The sequence below is a fragment of the Lucilia cuprina genome, chromosome 4 (genome assembly GCF_022045245.1).
Source record: "Lucilia cuprina isolate Lc7/37 chromosome 4, ASM2204524v1, whole genome shotgun sequence".
NCBI lineage: Eukaryota > Metazoa > Arthropoda > Insecta > Diptera > Calliphoridae > Lucilia > Lucilia cuprina.
Window position 1 is genome coordinate 57,149,381 of NC_060952.1, and position 15,880 is coordinate 57,165,260.

The following is a 15,880-nucleotide window of genomic DNA, read 5'->3' on the forward strand; positions in this document are numbered from 1 at the left end:
ACTCGGATATTATAAGAGATAAGTAGTATGTCCAAGCATGTTTTTTCAAGATCTCGTCGAGAATATCGCTTTCAAAAAATATAAAAATCTTTGTATTTGGGTGAAAAACAAAAAAATGGCACAAGTTTAAAAATTTTACATGTCGTAGGTACCCTACTTTGAGCCGCCACAGCTCTGAGGCATCTGCGGGGTTCATCTTCAAAACTTAAACTCGAATACTCCTTGGCTACGCTCACGCCAAATTTTATCCCGATCGGATCAGCCGTTTAGAAACGCCAGATTTATTTCCAAAAAATTTCCATTCTGCCCCACTGTGGGACGGTGACATTTTCATGAATATAGATAATAATTATGTATAATTTTTAAAATATTCATCTGATGAAAAATTGAATTATAATTAGTATGTAAGTAATAATAATAAAACAAATTTTATATATTTTTCAATATTATTATTTAATGTGTTTTATTTTAAACGTTTTGTTTAAAATAAAACATATCATTAACCCCATAATCTAGTTTTTTCCGATTTCTAGTTACACGAGGAGAATATTTATATGGTAAAGATGATTGCTTCAAATTTTTATTATTTTCATCTTTTTTCAGTATTCTTATTTTTGGTGAACCTTTATTGTAAAAATGTTTAAGTCGTTTAGCTACTGAAGATGCAGAAGTTGTTTTGAATTTTTGTCTTGTTGAATGCATATCAACTTGATCATCAATATCATTATTAGTATAAACATTTATATTAGTTTGTATTCCAATACTGCTTGATTCTGGTTTTATTGTTTGAGTTTCAATATGTTGAAATCGGATATGGGTATAGCAGAATCTATACTGGCAGTCAACCTGTTAATTAGATGGCGAGATTATAATTCTCTTATTTAGGTAAGAGAATACGGTATATAACTGGAAATAATATTGCTGATAACTTGGCAAAAGCTGGAACTACGATGGCTATACTTGATTTAGACCAGTTTTGTAGTGTTTCCCTAGCGGCCATTAAAAGCCATATATCCGATATTCAGGTCAAGACGGTTGGTCACGTGAAAGGTGTATCTAGAAAGCACTGTTTTCTAGATACATCAGTATTTTGAATTAATTTATTTTCAAAAAATTTCACAAAATACTTATCGGAAAGCTTTCTGTATTAATAAACACATACTTAATGTAGTCTTACTGTAATATGAAATAGAAAATGTTATTTTTATCGGTAAATTATTAAGATTTTGTATCCCGATATCGGGTTTCCGGGATTCATTGAAAAATCCCGAATCCCGGGACTTTTAATAATTAATCCCGATTGGCATCCCTAATTCAGACCAAAGAAAATAATTTTATAATAATCACTTTAAAGCTCTTATAAAAGAACTTAACATTAGTCATTATCATACTTATTCCAATATGAAGGCGTCAATATTAGAGCGATTTAATAGAACATTAAAAAATAAAATGTGGAAACAATTTAGAATGTAAGGAAATTATAAATGGATAGATATATTATTGAAAGTACCATCATTCTATATCATTCTATAAAAACAACACCCAATTCACTTAATAACATAAATGAAGAAAAACTTTTAAGAAGTGTGTTCAAAAAAGGAAAATATAATATAAATGATTTTCTTCGACTAAGCAAATATCAAAATGATTTTGAAAAAAGTTATACGCTAAATTGGTCTTCGGAATTTTTAAGAGTAAAGAAAATTTATATTACAAATCCTATAACCTACCAGCTTGTTGATCTAAATGAAAATATAATTGTTCAATTCACAATCTATGTTGTAGTGTTGTTGCGTTGTATGTCAGCATCTGCTACAATAGTCATAACAATGTTGTTGGTATTTTCTATGCAAAAGCTCTATACCATATACCGGCGGATAGAGAGGCAGATAAAAAAAATAACCACTACACACACACACTATTGGCATTTTTTCATTGAAATTGCACTGAAAAAAATATTTAGCTATTTTTAATTTTGAAGATTAAATTGCATTACTGTAAAATGCGAATATTTATAAACAATGTGTAATCAATGTACTTAAGAATGATAATTTCTTCACATAGAAACAACATTTCTAATTAAAATGTACAAAAAAAGTATGAAACAAGATTAACTTTCATTGTTATGTATTCTAGAAAATTATTTAGAGTGTACGTTGTTTTTATAAATTATGCTCTTGCTTTTGCAAGTTGTTTTTGTTTTTTCAAGTTGTGTTTGCAATATCTTTAACAAAGCGACATCAACCTGCTTTGTTGAATGCTGTCAAGCAACTAAATAAAATATTTGTATTTTTGATGCTCTTGTTTAGAGGTTCGTATGCGATCGTGTTGTGTACATGTAATTTGCCGAAAATCTTCGTTGTCAGAACAATACTAGCGCCGACGTCTGCTCTATACAATTCATACGACAATTTTTCATGTTTTTCGAATGTTGCCAGAAATTTTAGTGTTGCCAAATTTATTTTAACATATAAACACAAATTCAAACGATTTTAGCATAAAAAACGATAAAGTGGTAACACTGAAATCAAAAACAAACAGCTGTTTACAAAAACAAAAAACTAAAATTTTATTAAAAACAGTTTATTTATTAGTATAAAATGTGGAATAAAGAATATAAAAGAATTGAAAATTCAAATAAATTAATTTGGTTTATTTCGCATGTTTAATTAATTTAATATTTTTTGATTTTTATTATTTGACATTGTTATGTGTATTTGTTTTGATTGTTTTGTTATATGACTTGCTGCAAAGATCTGTTCACAATCACTCTTACTACACTTTAGTATGTACAATATACAACTTGATTGTGAATTGAACAAATAAATGGCGGATTATATGAGGAAGAATTATTAAAAACTAAAGTTCCAAACATTTTTTTGGTCGAAAAGGTGTTAAAAGTCAACAAAATTTTCAATCATTTAATCTAAAGTTGGCTTCAAGCATAGAAGAAAATAATATTTATGTTACTTTATTAAGTAATGATTCAGTGCATATTTATAACAACTCTCCACGTTTACAAACTTGTTAAAACAATCGCTAAATTTAAATGGTGAATGGATTGTAGGATTATCAGATATTTCATTTACATCAATTAATAAACATGATAATTGATAAAAAAAATATAAAACGTAAAAAGCGATGTAATTCAAATTTGGATAAGTCTTCAAAACATGAAGTAACGACAATATCAAAGTTGAGTACTAATAGACTGTACTATAATTCTAGACAGTAGTTTAATTTGCAGTCCATATACGAGTTGAAAAGAAACTAATTAATTCTGAATTAAATTTTTAAATTTTTACAGATGCTCCTAATACTAAACGTAAAAAATTCAATTCAGGAACAGATTATTGAAAAAAATTGATTTGTTAACTCAAAGCTCTATAGAATTTGAAACAAAAACATTTCAAATTCTAGAAATGCAAAATGAACGGGAAAAAAGAAAAGAGGAACGAGCTGAGAGGGAAGAAGAGAAAGTTGGAACTAATGGAACAATTAGTTTCTAAAGTCTACAACCAATAAAGTCTAATATTTTTCCATGCCTAAATATTTTTCCATGGAAATATTTGTTTGATTTTATATATTGTAATTTAATATTAATTTTGGTTATAACAAAGAATTCATTTAAAAATTTGTATTTGTCAAAGTTAAATGGAATATCATCTTCATTCGCAATATTGTGTAAAACAACAAGCGCGGATAAAGTGACAAAGATGCTTTATGCATCGTATTTTGCAATAATTTAATTGCCTAAAACGCTGTTTAAGCATACCAAAAATATGCTCAATTATTACACGTCTGGAACTAAATTTCATGTTGATATTTTTTTACCCCCTTGTTAAATGTCCATTATCACGGTAGAGTGTTACAAGTTGAGAACAACAAGGATAAGCTGAGTCACCCAATAAATAATAATCTGAAATAAAAATTTAAGTATTATAAATTATTAAAAGAAATAATATTTGTACCTCCACAAAGCGTTGATAGTTTAGTGCATAGTTTTGAAAAACTCAGCTATCATGTGACGAGCCAGGATACCCAACAAAAATTCTGATAAATTTCTTATTTTCGTTGCAAGTTCCTTGCGAACACAAACTGGTGTTTCCCTTTCTATCTATGGAATTTTTCGGTGAATCTACTACTACATGAGTTCCATCAATGATTTGTTACAAATGATATTTATATAATATCCTTACCTGCTGCTATTATCATTTTTGTTTCGTTAGGCCATTTAATGCTACCAGGGTTTAAACTGCTGATGTAAAATGAAACTCTGTGTATTATATTCCAAACCGTTCCTAACGGGGCAGTTACACCTACAAGTTTTGCTTTCAAGTTTTTCACACAAAGTCATTGTCAAAATCCATTTGAAATTGCTTCTGTAGTGTTTCAAGATGCCATTTTCATTATATTTATTAATTTTATTCATAATATTGTTAATTTTGAATAATTTTTTTAATAAAATACAAATAAATACAATAAAAATATTTTTTTTTAAAAAAAGAACAAAAAAGAAATTATAAAAAATTAATTTATTAATTGTAAAATTGATGGGAAGAAAAATTGAAAAGCAAATTTGTTTCAATTTTAAAAAGTGTTAGTGTATTGGTAAAAAATAAAACTTGAAAGGCAAAACTTGATCGTGTAAAGAAAGGTCACATCGGTCCGCTAAATCCCTGTAGCTACAGGCTTCGTGGCCAGCAAACCATAAAAATATAGCTACATATAAATTTGCTGATAAACGTTTGTCGATTCGTAGGCAAGTATATTCCTTGCTTTTTCCAAAAGTAGCGCAAATATTGTTGTATAAGCTTCTAGAAATTCTAAAGTGGCATCGAAATTCTACCTCAGTATACGATGGTATTACATCTTCAACATGTTTTTAAATGCAGTTTCTAGACGCTTTTTCACGAAATATTTTGTGCTACTTTAATAAAGCATTTAATTCTTTTAGAGCTTTTAATATGCATTTCGTAATTTCAACATCGTCATAACTTTCGGAATTGCAAAATCTTCCTACTAGTGGAACCAGAAACATCTACATTTACACATATATAAAAAACAATTACTTTAGTTTAACATCACAGTGGACAAATTACAAGGTTCCAATATAACCTTAACATAACATCCGATGATGAGGGACAACTTACCATCTTTTGCGGCGACAACCAACTCTGAATCGGCAGATATTTCACCATTTGGCCCCAATATCTTACAAATGGACAAATGGGCTCTCGGTAAATCACAAGGTTCCAATATAACCTTAACATAACATCCGAAGATGAGGGACAACTTACCATCTTTTACGGCGACAACCAACTCTGAATCGGCAGATATTTCACCATTTGGCCCCAATATCTTACAAATATTGGTGGCCTGCACTGGATCCTAAATATATACCGACACTTTTCTAGAGAAATATATTCCAGACATTGTACTTTACACTATAATGACTATATACTTAACTCATAAACCATTTTTAATTTAACCATGGATGTGTTGTATACAAATTACTACATTAATCAATCTGGAAATGATATACAAAATTTTGGTCAAATATATCATACCATGATAAAAATATGAAGGTAGTGTCATTCCTCTCTCTCAAACAAACTTTTTGCTGGTATTTTTTGAAATTCGTATTTTGTAAATAAATAAAACATCGTTGCCACATATGAAAAAGGGAAAAATAGTTTCTAAGAAATTTTGTGTTGTGATTGTGGAATTTATGTTAATAATTTTCAAAATAATTAGGTCCAGTGCTAACTGTTGTCGAGCTGTCCTGATAAAAAAATGTATTGTTTTAGTTTGTTATTTACATTGTATACAATGTAGATTATCATTTGAAGATTTTGAAGCAATGTATAATTGTGTCCTTAGGTTTAGGATAAGAAGGTTTATGTACAATAAAAAGGACAACATCCAATTCCCTTCAAAGAGACTGAGGATCCAAAGACAGAGAAACAAAAACACAAAAAGAACACAAGAATGATATAAAATATATAAAAATGAATGATGAATTGAAACTGGTCCATTCCCACTGCGTTTTAACCCAAAAGATTTACCGAGTCAATTCCCTAATTGAAGAAACGTGTGATAATCTCCAATCGAATGACTATCAGAATCCTTGGAATGCGTTTACCCAGTCCTATAAGTGTCTAGGTAGCCTTCACAACAAGTTCTCTAAGGCCTTTTATATTTTTTAAATTAAAATTTTTTCACTTGAAGAAAACCGTGTATTCCTTGACCGGATGGAGCACTAATTGCAATTGCTTGATACGACAGCAACAGACATTCAAATTGACATAGGACTGAACAGGAAGTTTATAGTTTTGATTGAATTTTTTGTACATTTATTTAAACTTTTATTGAATTTTTTTATTTCATTTGCACATTTTGATTTTTAGTTTAGTTTAAATTGAATTTTATTTTTGATTTTGAATAAAAAATAAACAAACAAAAAATGAGATTTTCAAAGTAAATGTGGTAGCTCGATTTATTAAAATACCAGCAAACGTCAGATGTTTAATATGGCGACAAAAAGAGAGAATGACACTACCTTGATATTTTTACCATGTATCATACACCAAGAATTGTACAATTTGGGCGTGGTATTGGATCACTGTTTTCATCTCTATTCTCACACCTGAAACTATTCTTGAGGAAAGGATTAAATTATTTAAAAAATTAGTCATTAGATGTTGGAAAAGAAATTTTGCAGGAAATCGGAACAAAACCAGTGAAAGATATTCTATTTAGTCAAGGAGGAAAAGTGATAAATAATATTAAAGATTCTACTATTGAAAAAATAAAACCAATGCAGAAAGGCAAAGGGAATCCTATAAAACTTAAACGTTTAAAACAAAACCCATATAATAAATTCAAACTTTATAGAGGAAAGAAGTTAAAAGATAATTTTGGAAACTTAAAATGTCTGGATTCATAGAATGTATGAAAAGTGAATTGGATTTATTTGAATCTTCTCCAATTCAAACTCGTGTAATTCAAACAGAGGGAATACGTAGTAATCCAATTGCTACATTGGGCAACTCTAGTACTATAGAATTTGTATCATTGGGGAATGGTAAAACATATAGAGATCTTAATAGTATTTATCTGAGACTATATTGAAACTATAGAGCAAATATTGAAACACTGTTAAATTATGGAAATGATGCTAGATCTACACATCTCGAATCATGTGATTGGGCTGCTGATATGAATATAATTAATTCATTAATTGAAAAAGAAAACTCTGGATTAGACAAAAGAAAAAAACTATTCAATGATGGAAAAAGTAGAACTTTTTGGAAAACATTATGTAGATGTTTTTAATCAACAAAAATTTTTACTTAATAATGTTGATCTTATTTGGAGAAGCCTGATTTCTATATATTAGATGGAGATAAAAATGAATCTCAAATATACTGGAGATAGAAAAGAAAATCCATATAACTTTCAACATTTTAATTTACAAAGATTTAATTTGGTTAATGGAGTACAATTTCCAGCACAGTCTATTGAATTCAATTATAATAATGGTGGAATAATAAGCACACTGTTTAAAGGAACTGGAACTCATCATTTCGATAAAGATATTCGAATAGAAAAACATTTTGGAAAACCGATTACGGAGGCAATAACATGTTAGTATATTGTGAATTTGATAGTATACTGGAAATCGATATGTCTCGCTCTATAATTCAAACGCTATGAACTCAATAAATATTATAAATACTTTAAATATAAATTTAAAGGAGTTTTCTCTAGTAATAAATTACCTAAAACACCTGTTGCAAAACCTTCATTTTACATAGCCAACACTGATCCATCTAATAAACTTGGACAGCATTGGGTCGCAGAATTTTTTTGCTCTGCAGGTCAACCTCCAATTAAACCATATATTTAATTTTTAAATCGAAATTCATTTGTCAACAATGAAATGCGAATTCAAAGTGAATCATCAATGTTTTGTGGTGTTTATTGATGCATTTATATTTAAGATGCAAAAATTTAAGTTTAAATAAAATTTTAAATATTTTTAATTATTTTAATTTACATGATTCCAAGCTACTTTTAAACATTTGTAAGACTTTCAGTAGAATTTCCCAACCCAATCCCAACCGTCATGCAATGCAAGGAATATGGGTATGTCTATAGGTGGTAGTATTAAAATTTCTTGAATTTCATTTTAGTCCTTATTAGATATATAATTTGATTCAATTTTAATGTTTGTTGGACGAATAATTCTGAATGTGTTGTTCTTGCAAGATAGTCAATTATTTACTAAAATTATTTCTTGAATTCAAAATTAAATTGTTTGAAATAGCATGAAGTTATTATAAAGAAAAACACAAATTTTTTATGTTGTAATATTTATTACATTTAATCATATATATGTTTTTAAATAACATATTTGTTATTAAAAATATTTTATACATATACCTATTTTAGACGTTTAGATAATATATAATATCTTGTTATAATATTCTCTATTTTGCTTTGTACAACAGCAAGTATCAGGGCCAAAGTTTGTTGTATTATCCGACCATGAGCAATATTTGAAATGTAATCTATATTTAGATAATATAGATCCTTCATTATAGGTGGTAGTATTAAAATTTCTTGAATTTCAATTTAGTCCTTATTAGATTATAATTTGATTCAATTTTAATGTTTGTTGGATGAATAATTCTGAATGTGTTGTTCTTGCAAGATAGTCAATTATTTACTAAAATTATTTCTTGAATTCAAAATTGAAATTGTTTGAAATAGCATGAAGTTATTATAAAGAAAAACACAAATTTTTTATGTTGTAATATTTATTACATTTAATCATATATGTTTTTAAATAACATATTTGTTATTAAAAATATTTTATACATATACCTATTTTAGACGTTTAGATAATAAATAATATCTTGTTATAATATTCTCTATTTTGCTTTGTACAACAGCAAGTATCAGGGCCAAAATTTGTTGTATCATCCGACCATGAGCAATATTTGAAATGTAATCTATATTTAGATAATATAGGTTCTTCATTATAATACCCAGTTTTATTTATAAGTTTTAAATACTCTTCCAGTATTTTTTTATGTTCAACAAAAATTAAAGCGTCAAAGTCTTGAAGAAATTTTTTAATTTTTATATGTAACATCTTTACTAGAAACCTTTCTTTTTACAATTAATAAATGTAAAGAAATAATCAGGGTGCACTTATAAGGTGAAGTCAATTCTACAAAAACAACAAAAGTAGATACTTTTTTTAAAAAAATTTACATGTTGCCACCGTGTTTTTTTAATTTACCTTACAAAAAAATAATCCCTCATACCCAAAAATTTCTTCACGTAAAGTAAATATGTATTATAAAATAAAGTTTATTAAAATTATAGATGAATTGAAAAATAAGGGTAAGCCCCCTAATTCACAAACAAAATTTTTATTTTATAAACGGTATTTTTTATGAAAATTTTGTTTTATAAACCTTTAATAAAATAAAAATGTTGTTTGTGAATAAGGGGGTTAGAATATTATTTATTATTACTTATTTAAAAAGAAAATAAAATATCAATTAAAATAACAAAAAATTAGAATTAGATTACAAAATTGTAAGTATGTAGTAGCAATACAATACAAATTATATACATATTACTTTTTATTAGTCAAAATTGGGTCTCTACTATTGCACAGTGGGGCAGAATAATTTTTTTTTTTTGAAATAAATCTGGCATTTGTAAACGGATGATCCGATCGGGATAAAATTTGGCGTGAGGGTAGCCAAGGAGTATTCGAGTTTAAGTTTTGAAGATGAACCCTGCAGATGCCCCAGGGACGGCGCTGTGGCGGCTCAAAGTAGGGTACCTACGACATGTAAAATTTTTAAACTCGTGCCATTTTTTGTTGATTTGTTTTTTAAATTGTACTTTACAATACAAATACTTTGTTTGAATTTTATGTTTTTAATCAATGTAGTTTGGTATCATATTTAATGTAAAAATATTATTTGTCACTTGCTGAAAAACTTTTGTTGAATAAACTTCGTTTTTGTATAAAATATAGAAAATATATTGTGCTTGTTGTTATAGGTATTTGTTTGGCCTTTATATTAAAAAGGAAGGATTCCAACAGGTTATGGGCCTATAAATCTTTGTAAAAGGTGAAATAAATATCCAAGATGAGTTCCGGATTCCAAATAGAGAAATTGGATACAAACAATTATGAATCCTGGTGTCTTCAAATGAAGAGCGTGTTAATTCATAACGAATTATGGAAAATTGCAAATGGCGAAGTGGTAAAACCCCAAGCGGCTAGTGAATTGGAACTATGGCTATCAAAAGATGAAAAGGCTTTGGCTATTATGCTGTGTATCAAACCATCACAGATAAATCTCATTAAGAATTGCAAGTCGTCATATCAAGCATGGTGTAAGCTAAGGGAAATTTTTCTCCCCAGTGGTCCTGCAAGGAAAGTGTCACTTTTTAAGCAATTAATGCATCTCAAAATGGAAGATGATGATAACGTTCCTCAATTTCTAGATAAATTTTTTGGAATAGTAGAAAAGCTGGCCGAAATAAATGTTATAATTTTAGAAGAATTAGTGGCAATTATTTTATTGTCGAGTCTACCCAAAACATATGAATCGTTTGTTATTCTGTCGAAATTCGTGATGTATTGCCAATGTTGAGCATGTTAAAAGTCAAGTTGCTGGAAGAAGGTGAAAGGCGAGCATCAGGTAAATGTACCGATCAAGCATTTTCTGCATTTAAGAAGAAACATAATCAAGAATCAAGCACAAACAAGAAAAAAGGTAAATGTTTTAATTGCGGTCGTCAATGACATTTTGCTGCACAATGTCGAGATCGAAATAGAAATTCCAGCGGTAAGTCAGATCAGAAAGCATTAGCAAGTTATGCATTTGGAACAAATTTATTACGCAAGAATACTTGGTGCGTTGATAGTGGTGCCACATCACACATGTGTTGTGATCGTAGTTTGTTTACATCGTTCGAAGAAGTAGAAGAAGTTATAAGATTAGTTGGTGAGCACACTATAGAATCTAAAGGTAGAGGTCAAGTTTCGTTTAAAAGTGGACATTTTACCATAAAAACCCTCAGAATTGTATGTATGTCCCTGATATGCAAGGTAATTTCATTTCCGTTTTATCAGCTGTTCAGAATGGGGTAAAGGTAGTATTTGATTCGAAAAAAGTAGTATTCATAGAAGATGAGACAGTTATTTTGAAAGGTAGAAAATAAGATTTGTTTATTGTAAAAGAAGATACAAATTCAAGTTTTTACTCAAATTCCGAAAAGGAAACTGTTGAAAGATGGCATCAAAGATATGGTCATGTAAATTTTCAAACACTGAAAGATTTGTCAACAAAGAATGTAGTCCATGGTCTTAACGTGGAAAGAATTCCATCAGATATAGTTTGCAAAACATGTGCTAAAAGCAAAATCTGTTCTAAACCCTTTCCTCAATCTGAAAGTCGATCAGAAAATCTGTTAGAAATCATCCATAGCGATGTGTGTGGGCCATCGTTCAAGACAGATGTTTTTATATTTTTTGAAAGAGAAAGGTGAAGTATTTCAAACATTCAAAAATTTTAAAGCTATGGTAGAAAATCAGACAAATAGGAAGATTAAAACTCTTCGCACCGACAACGGCGGTGAATATATTAGTAAACAGTTCGATAATTTCTTGAAGGAGAATGGCATAAAGAGACAATTGACCGTACCTCACACTCCACAACAAAATGGCGTGGCCGAGAGAGCCAATCGCACATTGGTGGAAATGGCTAGGAGTATGATAGTGAATGCCAATTTAGAAGAGTATTTTTGGGCGGAAGCAATATCAACCGCAGTTTATATTCGTAACAGATCATTAACGAAAATATATCAAGATAAAACGCTTCAAGAAATTTGGTCTGGAAGAAAACCAATCGTAGCACATTTCAAAGTTTTTGGATCAATAGCAATAGCTTTAAATAAGATGGCTAAGAAAAAGTTTCGTCCTAAAGGCAAGGAGTACATAATGGTAGGTTATTCCGAGGAATCAAAAGCCTACAGATTGTATGACCCAGAAAATAGAGAAGGTATAGTGAAACGAGACATAAATTTTTATGAAACTGAATTTAAAAGAAAGGACAATAATAGAAACGAACCAGAAAGTATTTTGATAGAAATAAATCCGAAAACAAATAATAATATTGTAAATATAGACGAGAACCCTTCAACATCACATGTAATAGATTAAAGTTCTGGTCAAGATATAGATATTGAATCTGATTTTGAAGAAATAGATAGAAGTGCTGATATACAAAACCGTAGAGGAAGACCTAGGTTAATAAAAACACGTAAGCCTGGGAGGCCAAAAAAAACAAAAAAACAGTTCAACAGCCTTAACGTGATGACTAAAGAAGAAATCAAAATTCCTCAAACTGTGAGTGAAGCAGTGAATGGACGGCATGCGGAAAAGTGGATAGAAGCAATGGAGAGAGAATATAATTCACTAATTGAAAATGATATTTGGTCCGTGGTCTAGCTACCAGCAAATCAAAAAGCAATTGGTTGTAAATGATTTTTTTCATTGAAGAAAGATAAAAATGATAAGGTGAAAAGATTTAAAGCGAGGCTTGTAGCAAAGGGATGCAGTCAAAAGTTTGGCATCAATTATGAAGAGACGTTTTCCCCGGTAATACGATACGCAAATTTAAGATTGCTGTTCGCAATTGCTTTTGAACATAAACTTTATATGCATCAAATGGACGTTACAACTGCATTGAAAATTCCTGAATATTTTGAAACTAAACATTTTAATAATGCTGTACTCAAACTCAAGAAATCGTTGTACGGACTAAAACAGTCTGGTCGTGAATGGAATTTCAAATTATATGATGTTTTGAAAGGATTAGGATTTGTTGCCTGTTCAAGTGAACCCTGTTTGTACACCCGACTCATAACCAAAAGCTCAATTTTATTGCCGCACAGTGGTATAGGAAAAAAAAAGAGGGAAATAATTCGGTAACTTCTAAACGGTTAATCCGATTTTAATGAAATTTGGTATGCACAAAGAGGAGGTGTTGTCGAGTTTAGGTTTTGAATTTGGACCTTATAGGCCAACCAGGGGCCCGGCGGGGGGTCCTCAAATTAGGACACCTCGGCTATGTTAAATTTTTAAAACGATCTTATTTCTTCATTTGAGTTCCGATTTAAAAAAAATTTCGTATATAGAATCTTCTATAAAAAATGTCGTCGTAGCAGTAAATTATCTCTTATAGTTTAGGAGATATTCGCATTTGAAAATTAAAATTTTAAAATTTTTACCGTCCTTACTTTAGTTTTTTTTTATTTTTTTTTATTCGCTTAACAACAAGTCTATATATCAAGCAGTGAAAGAATTATGTAAAAATCATGACTGAGTCCAAAGTTATAGGCATTTTAATTTAAAAAATTAAAAAAGGCGATTTTTTGCCATTTTTTTGGGAAAAAAGTATCTTTTTCTTTTTAAGTTATCTAAAAAGTTTCTAAGAAGATGTATATAGAATTTATACTTTTTGAAAAGCTGACTTTACATAAAATACGATAAATGAAACAAAACCTAAAAATTTTTGATACCGAGGGGACCAGATCCATCCAAAAAACCCTATTTTTTATATAAAATTCAATTTTGAGCAAAAATTCTCAAATCGCATAGTCGATATCAAATTATAGTGACCTGTTTTATATGACCCAATATGTTCTTTGTAACGGGTTTCGATAACCCCGCCCCTGGTATGGATATAATAGGCAAAAAACCAAAAAATCCCATTTTTGGGATTTTTTAAAACTTTTTTGGGAATTCCGGGATTTCTAATAAGAAAATTCGAAATTTTTATTTAATTTTGGATTTTGAGTAAAAAAATCTACCTAACTGTAAAATTTCATCAAAAAATATTCATAAATAAAATTTTTATTGCAATTTGAAAAATTTGTATCTTCGCAAAAACTGAATAAAAAACATTTTTTAATTTTTTTTAAAAAAGTATTCCGCGAATTTTTTAATTTTCAAAAATTATATACAGTTTTGAAAAATAGACAAAATTGCCTTTCCATTGATATATAACATGCCTACCTAATGTTTTTTAAGTGACAAATTAATTAGGGAAAACTCAACATCTTTTAGAGAATTTACCTAGTACTATTATTTTCATCCATACATTTGTTAGGCATGTTTTACTACCTAAATTTTTATGAATTTTTACAGCCACTTTTTACGATTAATCTTTTATTCTTTATCCCTAAAAAAAATTAACAAGTATTTATTTTATATAAAAATAGTCTTTATTTATTTTTTTTATAAATTAATATAATTTTGTAAAATAATCGGTATCACAGTAGTCCATATCTAAAAGATAAAGTAAATCTTTAAATTCATGAATATTTTCAAATGCTAACGTTTTGTAGCAAATCCAACGTTTCCTTATAGTAGATAAAACAGGATCAGAAGATAGAATCAGATTATTAAAAATATCTTCATTTTGAGACTGCCTAGAACACTTCCTTGAGCTAAACTGATGAATAGAATAATATTGATCTTTTGCAGTAAATCCATACTAATTCCGGTTATTTCGGAAGTAGTTTCAAAATGTTTAAAAAAAACGTCTAGCGGTATTACCATCGTTTGTGCTTCCATATCCTGTGAGTGGTTTATCAATATTTAATCCCATCCGCTTTTTTAAATTCCTCTTGAATTCTTCGTTTCTCACTGGCTCTCATTTCCATTAACTCCTTATTGTTATTTGCACTTTTGTTTGCATTTTCCGGTATGCTTCTGTACTTTAAATCATATGCTAAATGTAGAAAATGTTCCAGAAATCGTATGCGAGCATGTAGGGGGGATATTCCAAATTGTAATGTTTCCTCATTTATTGATCTTTGCTTGGAAATATTCGAAAATTCTGATTTTTTATCACCACATATGTAGCAGTACCAAGTAGATGATGTTCCTGTAATGGCATTTCCAACTTTCCCATCAATCATTGTAAGTTTTAAATCATAGGACATGTTAAACGAATAATTTTCTATTTCGATTGTTATAGGTTCCAAGTTTTTAATTTCTGCTTCAATACGATTTATCAAATCTTGCGTTGTTGTTTTGGATTCCTTTATATACTCAAAGCTTATTGGCCTACAAAAAGCTTTGGATCCTGAAGTCGAATTCTTCCAAATATCATCGAAACTGGTTGATGGAGAATCGCTGTCAGCATACTTTCGAATTCTTAATGGAACTAGCGATGCCATAAATACACTTTTATACTCGGAAGATGATTCAATTGTGTTGATTTGTTTATATTCCGAGAGTGCTGATAATCCATCACATCCCCACTTACAAATGAGTTGAAGATCACAAGAATTTATTTTTTTTAGTTGGTCTGAAGAAAAGTCAGAAGCAATCCTTAAAGCAGTATTTTCGAGTAGAGCGCCGAGTCCAATAACAGCCTTCCGATCAGTTATTTCAATAGGAGGTGGTATAATGCTTTTCTTCTTTTCATTTATTTTGTCATATGATGGTAAAACATCCACTCCTTTTTCAGATAGCGCCTTTCTTAACGTTATGTAGTTATCACGACTTAATCCCAGCTGCAACATAAGCGCAATAGCTTCTTCCTCAGTGAACGTTGTATCAGATGATGGTGTGGGTATACTCTTTACAATTCTTTTCAGTCGTCTTGGTGATGCGGTTGGAAGAATATTTGCAATTTTTATGGCATCCAAAGGCTGTTTTTCTTTTCTTAACATTGCTTTAAAAGTGTCCGAAACTTCTTCGTTAGATAAGGTTTCTAGTGAAGTTGATAACCTTTTCCTCTTAGATTTTGAGCTCAAATCCTCATAC

General features: G+C 29.4%; 1 long non-coding RNA gene across 1 annotated transcript; it reads right to left on the bottom strand.

Moving 5' to 3' along the window:
- Positions 1-3,807: 3,807 nt before the first annotated feature.
- LOC124419597 lies at positions 3,808-4,439 on the bottom strand. Its single transcript, XR_006940713.1, has 3 exons — positions 4,200-4,439; positions 3,972-4,144; positions 3,808-3,919 (listed from the first exon to the last, which is right to left on the bottom strand). It is a non-coding gene; the product is annotated as an uncharacterized LOC124419597 (long non-coding RNA).
- Between the last annotated feature and the right edge of the window lie 11,441 nt (positions 4,440-15,880).